This window comes from Mirounga leonina, unplaced genomic scaffold, assembly GCF_011800145.1.
Source record: "Mirounga leonina isolate KUSES-001 unplaced genomic scaffold, KU_Mleo_1.0 Mir_114, whole genome shotgun sequence".
Taxonomy (NCBI): domain Eukaryota; kingdom Metazoa; phylum Chordata; class Mammalia; order Carnivora; family Phocidae; genus Mirounga; species Mirounga leonina.
This window is the reverse complement of record NW_023270265.1, coordinates 12438811-12447350: the sequence shown is the minus strand read 5'-3', so window position 1 is coordinate 12447350 and position 8540 is coordinate 12438811. Positions and strand designations below refer to the sequence as shown.

At 45.2% G+C, this 8540-nt stretch overlaps 1 pseudogene across 1 annotated transcript; it reads right to left on the bottom strand.

Annotated features, from left to right (window-relative positions):
- Window positions 1–3571: 3571 nt before the first annotated feature.
- On the bottom strand, window positions 3572–7035 carry LOC118022518 (annotated as a pseudogene). Its single transcript, XR_004682504.1, has 2 exons — window positions 6637–7035; window positions 3572–6423 (listed from the first exon to the last, which is right to left on the bottom strand). The product of XR_004682504.1 is annotated as an AP-1 complex subunit beta-1-like (transcript).
- Between the last annotated feature and the right edge of the window lie 1505 nt (window positions 7036–8540).

Here is an 8540-nt window from a genome sequence, read left to right as displayed (position 1 = left end):
ATAAATAAATAAATAAATAAATAAATAAATAAATAAATAAAAGAACACAAGAGGCTCTCCTGAGAAGAGGCTGCGGGTCCTGGGTCCTGGGTCGGGCTGGATCTAAAGCCTGCTGGGAAAGGGTGACAGCTACACACAGGTGATGGGTTTAGCCAATTAGTGATAAGAGGTAAAAACCTGAGAGTGAGGTAGGATAGAGAATCTGTGAGAGTGAACTTTCTGCCACATAGTTACAGTCTGAAACTGGATGATTTTTTTAAAAATTTCATTTATTTATTTGAGAGAGAGAGAGAGAGATCACAAGCTGTGGGGAGGGGCAGAGGGAGAGGGAGAAGCAGACTCCCCACTGAACAGGGAGCCCAACGCAGGGCTCAATCCCAGGACCCTGAGATCATGACCTGAGCCGAAGGCAGATGCTTAACTGACCGAGCCACCCGGGGGCCCCGAATTGTATGACTTTTTTAAAAAATAATGATCATGGGGGCACCTGGGTGGCTCAGTTGGTTGGGCATCTGCCTTCGGCTCGGGTCGTGATCCCAGGGTCCTGGGATCGAGGCCCGCATCGGGCTCCCTGCTCAGCAGGAAGCTTGCTTCTCCCTCTCCCACTCCCCCTGCGTGTGTTCCCTCTCTCGCTGTCTCTCTCTGTCAAATAAATAAAATCTTTAAAAAATAATAATAATGATTATGAATTCATATGGCACTTCTGAATTTAAAAGACGGACAGGGGCGCCTGGGTGGCTCAGTCGGTTAAGCATCTGCCTTCAGCTCGGGTCATGATCCCAGGGTCCTGGAATCGAGTCCCGCATCAGACTCCCTGCTCCACGGGAAGCCTGCTTTTCCCTCTCCTACTCCCCCTGCTTGTGTTCCCTCTCTCACTGTGTCTCTCTCTGTCAAATGAATAAATCTTTAAAAAATAAAAATAAAAAATAAAATAAAAGACAGATGGACAAAGGACTGTGCTGGTGAAGGTATGTGTGCTTGCTCCTCTGTACATATCCAGAACGACTTCTATTAGATCCGATTCATTTATTCATTTAACACGTGTTCACTGAGCAGATACAGAAATGAATTAAAAATGTACATCTAATTTCACTCCTCTGAAAACCTCAATAAAACTTCAATGAAGGGATTTATTTAAAAAAGGGATTTATAACTACTTTTTTCTTTCATTTGGATCTATATATCTTTTGTATTGTGGTAAAATATACATCATACAAATCTTTATCATTTTAACCATTGTTAAGTGTATATTTCAGTGATGTTAAGTACATTCACAATGTTGCTCAACCATCGCCACTATCCGTGTCCAGAACTTCTTCATCATTCCAAACAGAAACCCCACATCCATTGCACAATACCTTCACATTCTTCCCTCCCTCCAACCCTGGCACTCCATTCTATTTTCTGTCTCTGTAATTTTGCCTGTTCTACATACCTCACATAAGTGGAATCATACAATATTTATGTGGGGCTTTTTAAATCTGGCTTATTTCACTCAGCGTAATGTTTTCAAGGTTCATCCATGTTGTAGTGTGTATCAGAATCTCCTTTTTAAGGCTGAATAATATTTCATGGTAAAAGTGTATCACAACTTGTTTATCCATTCATCTGTTGATAGACACTTGGGTGGGGTCTACCTTTTGGCTGTTGTAAAAATGCTGCTATGAATTTTGGTGTAAGATATCTGTTTGAGTTCCTGCTTTCTGTTCTTTTGGGTACATGCCCAGAAGTGGGATTGCTGGATCAGATGGTAATTCTATATTTAATGTTTTGAGGAACCACCATACTGTTTTCCACAGCAATTGCATCTTTTTGTTTCCCTACCAGCAATGTACAAAGGTTCCAAGTTTTCCACATCCCCACCAACATTTTCATTTTTTTTTTAAGATTTTATTTATTTATTTGACAGAGAAAGAGAGATAGCAAGAGTAGAAACACAAGCAGGGGGAGTGGGAGAGGGAAAAGTAGGCTCCCCACCGAGCAGGGAGCCCGATGCGGGGCTCGAACCCAGGACCCTGGGATCATGACTTGAGCTGAAGGCAGACGCTTAACTATCTGACCCACCCAGTGCCCCAACGTTTTCATTTTTTAAATAATAGTCATCCAAAAGAGTATGAAGTGGTATCTCATTGTGGTATAATTACTTTTTAATGCATAACTTCACTAAGCAAGGGACGCATATCCAAGCCTGACTGAGTTGAGCTTTTTACTCCACATCCTGGTCCTTCTGAGGCCCAAGCACATTTGTTTTAACAAAGCAGAACGTTTCCCAAACGTTCCAGGACTTAGCTTAGATACGCAGTCTTTGGTGTTGATGCCGTGTTTCTCATCTTCAGGCCCACTCCCTGGAATCTTGCTTCAGGAACTTTGGGAAACTAAGCCTCAAATAGGACCAACTCTGATGTATAAAAATGCCCATGACAGGGCGCCTGGGTGGCTCAGATGGTTAAGCGTCTGCCTTTGGCTCAGGTCATGATCCCAGGGTTCTGGGATCAAGTCCCACATCGGGCTCCCTGCTAGGCGGGGAGCCTGCTTCTCCCTCTGCCTCTGCCTCTCTCTCTCTCTCTCTCTCTCTCTGTCTCTCTGACTCTCATGAATAAATAAAAAATTTTAAAAATTTTTTTAAAAAAATGCCCATGACAACATTTTCTTATAAAAGCAAAAGCAAAAACAATCTAGAATGACATAAATGTACAATAGAGGAATGCCAAGTAAATTTCAGCACACCCTCTCGATGGTCATTATGCAGTAGTTAAAGAATGATAATCATGAAATCTTTGTTGAACCACTGAACCACTAAAAAACACTTAAGGGAAGAAAGTGGTCTATAGCTATATGATAATATGAAGTTACACAAAGACCAGAAAACACATTATAAAAAAAGGTACTGTGTTAAGGTGTAGGATTAGAGGTGATTTTAAAAAACATCATTCATGTCCTTATATTGTATTTTTAATTAAAAAGGGGGGAGGAAGGACACAGGGTGCCTGGCTGTCTCAGTCAATAGAGTGTGTGACTCTTGACCTCAGGATCTTGAGTTCAAGCCCCACATTGGGCATAGAACCTACTTTTTTTTTTTTAAGATTTTTTTTTAAGATTTTTTATTTATTTATTTGACAGAGAGAGACATAGCGAGAGTAGGAACACAAGCAGGGGGAGTGGGAGAGGGAGAAGCAGGCTTCCCGCGGAGCAGGGAGCCCGATGTGGGACTCGATCCCAGGACCCTGGGATCGTGACCTGAGCCGAAGGCAGACGCTTAACAACTGAGCCACCCAGGCGCCCAAGATTTTTATTTATTTGACAGAGAGAGACACAGCGAAAGAGGGAACACAGTAGGGGGAGTGGGAGAGGGAGAAGCAGGCTTCCCGCTGAGCAGGGACCCCAATGTGGGGCTCGATCCCAGGACCCTGGGATCATGACCTGAGCCGAAGGCAGACGCTTAACGACTGAGCCACCCAGGCGCCCCTAAAACCTACTTTAAAGAGAGAGAGAAACAAAAGTGAACCAGACACTTCATTGAGGTTGGCTGATGAGTGACAGCCAAATATCAATTCTCATTTTTTTTTTAATGTTTCAGTGACACTTTTCCTTGCTTTAATATTTTTTGTCTTTTTCTGCTTTTGAAATGAGCTCTCAATTACAAAATATCAAACTACACTATGGAGAAGCTCACAAGTAAGGACAGATCGCAGAGGCAGGTGGCAAGAGGTGGGGTGTGATCGAAGCAGTGGTTACAAATTTTCACAGGAAGCTAAAATTATCCAACAGGTTGTGCCCTAATGTTAGCACAGGTTAGACTAGTCACTACCTTGGTGGGCGGCCTCGGTGTGTTTGGGTTCAGATTCTACACGGCAATACGATTTCTTCCAGTTAAGAGTTCTTGGCTTGCACCAATCACAGGGTGGCCGGAGGGCCCCAGACCAGTCTATTAGTTTTTCAAAATGCTGTCATAGACCTGATAGATGTACTGAGAGACTTCGGGAGCTCTACATTTCAGCGACAGCGTATAATTTGGGTTTCCTGGCTGGATACATAGCTCAGCCAAAATCCAAATACCATTAGTGAGCTTCAGGGATTGGTACAGCATGTCCTGCCCTTCCACATTCCTCTTGGCAATAGTATAAACACTGTTGTTTTGCAATTTGCTGGAAACAGTGTCAGCATTTAAATGACATTCCTTAATCTGAAACTGAAGTTCATTTTCATTGGGAATATCCTTCCATGTGGCAAGGAAGACCTGGCGCTTCATTTTGCCATCTTCTACAAAAAGCACATTGAGTGGGATGAGGCAGCTGAAGTAAAAGACATCAATATTGTTTTTCACAGTCACCTGCAGGTTATTCAGAGGTTCCATCTTCATGACTGGGCCCAAGGTGTTGAGAGGCAGGGAGACATCAATGCTCTGGTTTGGCATGAGCAGTGTATGGATGGCCAGAGGAGTGCTGGGGCTGACACCAAAGCTATTCTTGTTAAACTGGATTGCAAAGTCTTTCATGTGCTGCAGAGCTTTGTTGGTGAAGTTCATTTCCATATAGATGTGCCCCTGGCGGTGAGTAAATGTTCCGGAAATCTCTAAGCCTTTAGCTTTTACTGCAGGCAGCCAGAGAGCCTTAGGAGCCACATATCCACCAGGTGCCATGCCTATTCCCGTGGAGAGTTCAAACAGGTCATTCAGACCACTACTGACCACAGCAGGAGTAGGTGAAGGAGCAAAGGTTGCAGATACTGATGAGGGGATGAAGGATTGTCCCACTGCCGGACTTCCTCCAATGCCCCCGCCAAGGTCACTGCCAAGCAGACTATCTAGTCCTCCTCCCAAGAGATCCACTGCTCCCATCTGCATGGAGGACACCTGTGGCACATTGACTGGGGGACCGAGGTCAAGGTTTAAGAGGTCTCCTAGAAGGTCACCTTGGGAGGGGATAACCTGAGGCTGTTCCAGGGTCGTGGCTGTGGTGGTGCCAACAGGGCTGTCACCTGCATCAGTGCTCCCGTGATGTATTGGCAAGTGTTTGCGATGGATTCCATGACTTCCTTCCACAAAAGCATTGGGAGGCTTATGGTACACCGAAGCCAAAGATCCAATGTGGCAGATTAGCTCATCCAGCAGAGTTGGCTCAATAAAATCTGTCTCCTCAGAGATCAGTGGCTTCTCAGACAAGACTACTTCTTTGGCTGTGACAGGGTCCGTTGAGAGAAGGCGCCAATAAATATAGCCTTGGTCTCGAAGGCCAGGATTATCAGAATCCTGTGTGCCAAACTCCAGACTTGCTGTACCAGCTCTGTGTTTCTGATGGTTTCTTAAGAAACAGCTTCACGATGGCAGTAAGCAGAGTGGGCTGCACCTGGGTGCTTTCATCATGAAAACCCTCCAGGAAGCTCTCTAGTAACTCATCTGCATTGTCAATTCTCTCAGCATATTCTCCCACAATCCAAATCATAGCTGCTCAAGCGTCTGGTTCATCCAGTGAGTCTAAGTTCTCACACAGAGTGGCAATGATACTTTCATACTTGTTGCGATATTTGCGAAAGATGTCCCTGATGACGACAATTGCCTCTTGGACCACATAATTTACTTTGGTCTGGATGAGATCAAGCAATGTGCTTACACAGCGCTCAGCAGATTGCTCCACTTTGATGGCACTCCGTCCGATGGCCCGCACAGCCTTGCGAACAAAGTCAACATCCACCTCTGTGGCATATTCCTTTAATTCCGCCAGAACCTGAGCAGTGTTCGCTTGGGATGCTAAACGAATCATGATGTCCAGTTTCTCTAGTTTAACATAGATGGGATCATTGTACTTCACAAAGAAGACTTTGATTTCCTGCTTCAAGATTTCAGGCCTTTTCTGGACAATTAGATTGATATTCCTCAGGGCGACATACTGCACCTCTGGCTCCCCAGACAGCAAAGTGACAAGTGGAGGGGCCAACTTCTTCAGCAGCATATTGTAGTAGTCGGAGTCCTTGGGTAACAACTCCAGAAACTTCATTAGGACTTCTACCGCTGAAAGCACCACTGCTGAGTTGGCGTGAGAAAGCCGGGGAGTCACACGCTCACAGATGCTCTGAGCCTCCCGGTCATCTTTAGGGTTGTAATTAGACAGGCAGTCTAAGATGAAAATCTGGCCCCATTCAGTGCATTCATTCAGGGCTGGCAGCAGCTTATTAATGTTCTGTGGGTTCAGATCAAGTAGGTTGCTGTTTGGGTGAGAGTCACTGATTTCAGATAATGCTGCTACAGCATTAGCCACCACCATTGGATTTGAATCTGCTATGAGATCCTGCAGAGAATCCAGAAATCCCTGATCTTTGGGCATTGATATCATGGAGTTTTGCCACACAGACTGCTGCTGTTTTCCGAACATAGGGATCTTCATCCTTCAAGCACTTGCGGAGAGGCTCACAGAGATATTCTGTAATCTTTTTTTTTTTTTTTTTAAGATTTTATTTATTTGCGAGAGAGAGAATGAGAGACAGAGAGCATGAGAGGGGGGAGGGTCAGAGGGAGAAGCAGGCTCCCTGCCGAGCAGGGAGCCCGATGCGGGACTCGATCCCGGGACTCCAGGATCATGACCTGAGCCGAAGGCAGTCGCTTAACCGACTGAGCCACCCAGGCGCCCGATATTCTGTAATCTTGTCCACCCGGATGCACCCCATGGTCCTGACTGCTAAGGCCCGAATTAGAGGATTGGGATCTTCACAGTCCTTCACAAAGCTGTTGACAGCCATGATGGCCATGTCTGGCTGACTCTTGGCGTAGTTCATCAAATAGAGATAAACAAGCTTCTTTAATTCCAGGTTGTCAGTTTGCATACAGTTCACTACATCTGGAAAGAGAGAACTAACGTCCTTCCCCACAGTCATGGCAGCAATCACTTTCTTCACAGCCTCCTTCGTCTTTTCTTTCTTTTCATTGTTGAGTTCAGCCTTTAATTCAAAGATTTCTCCTTTTTTATTGGTTGTGAAGTACTTGGAGTCAGTCATGGTTTGGGATCTTTAATGTGCACCGGAGGCGAGGGTGGAGGTGGCAGCAGCAGCCAGAGAGCACGGCCCGAGTGGTGGTGTAATCCAATTCTCATTTTTTTATTGAGATATAATAGACATGTAACACGGTATAAGTTTAAGGTGTACAACATATGGATTTGATGCATTTATGTTGCAATATGACTGCCATTGTAGTGTTAGCTGGTATCTCTGTCATGTCACAAAATGATCATTTCTTCTAGTGGTGAGAACAATTAAGATCTAAGCTCTTAGCGAGTTTAATGTTTATAATACATAATACAGTTTTGTTGTCTCTAATCACTGTACTGTGTATTAGACCTCCAGGACACATTTATCTACTAGTCTCCAGCAGGTACTCTTAAGCAACATCTCTCCCATTCCCCAGCCTCAGTCCCTGTCTTTCTGAGTTTGTTTTTTGTTTTTTTACATTTTAATTGTTATTTATTTATTTTTAAAGATTTTATTTATTTATTTGAAAGAGAGAGACACAGCGAGAGAGGGAACACAAGCAGGAGGAGTGGGAGAGGGAGAAGCAGGCTTCCCGCTGAGCAGGGAGCCCGATGCGGGGCTCGATCCCAGGACCCTGGGATCATGACCTGAGCCGAAGGCAGACGCTTAACGACTGAGCCACCCAGGCGCCCCTGCAGATATATTTTTAAACCACTACAGAAGACATGGAGGGGCAGCCTGGTTGGGGATGGGGGTGTCTCAGACCCCGAGCAGGGTGAGGAGGGCATATACATAGACTGAGCCACCCAGGTGCCCATTTTTTGTTTTTTTAGCTTCCACACATAAGAGATATATACAATATTTGTCTCTCTCTGACTTATTTCATTTGGCATACTGTCACCAAGGTCCATCTATATTGTCACAAATGGCAGGGTTTCCTTCTTTCTCATGTCAGAAAAATACGCCGCCGTATGATACAGCACATCTTCTTTTTTTTTTTCAAGATTTTATTTATTTATTTGAGACAAGGAGAATGAGAGAGACAGAGAGCACACATGAGAGGGGGGAGGGTCAGAGGGAGAAGCAGACTCCCCGCCGAGCAGGGAGCCCGATGCGGGACTCGATCCCGGGACTCCAGGATCATGACCTGAGCCGAAGGCAGTCGCTTAACCAACTGAGCCACCCAGGCGCCCACAGCACATCTTCTTTAACCATTCTTCCGTTCAGGGACGCTTAGTTTGTTGCTGTAGCTCGGCTCCTGTGCAATGACCATGGGAGTGGAGATACCTCTTCTCCATCCGTTTTCGTTTTTGTCAGGCAGCACATCTCACTATGATTACGAAATTTATTCTGGATCTTCTGCCGGCGCTTTTTGCCTGGTTATATCTTTAGATGGGTTCCAAGAAAGACGTGGTTAAAACTGTGATGGCCAAATTCCAGGAGGCCTAGGTGATTCGAGCAGTTTGGATGGGGACCATTACTGAGGTTTGTAACAGTTGTAGCGCTGGGGCCGCCCCGAAGCCCCACATTTTGTCCACGCATTAAGCCCCCACTAGATGCCGCTAGAGGCTGCGCTATGCCTC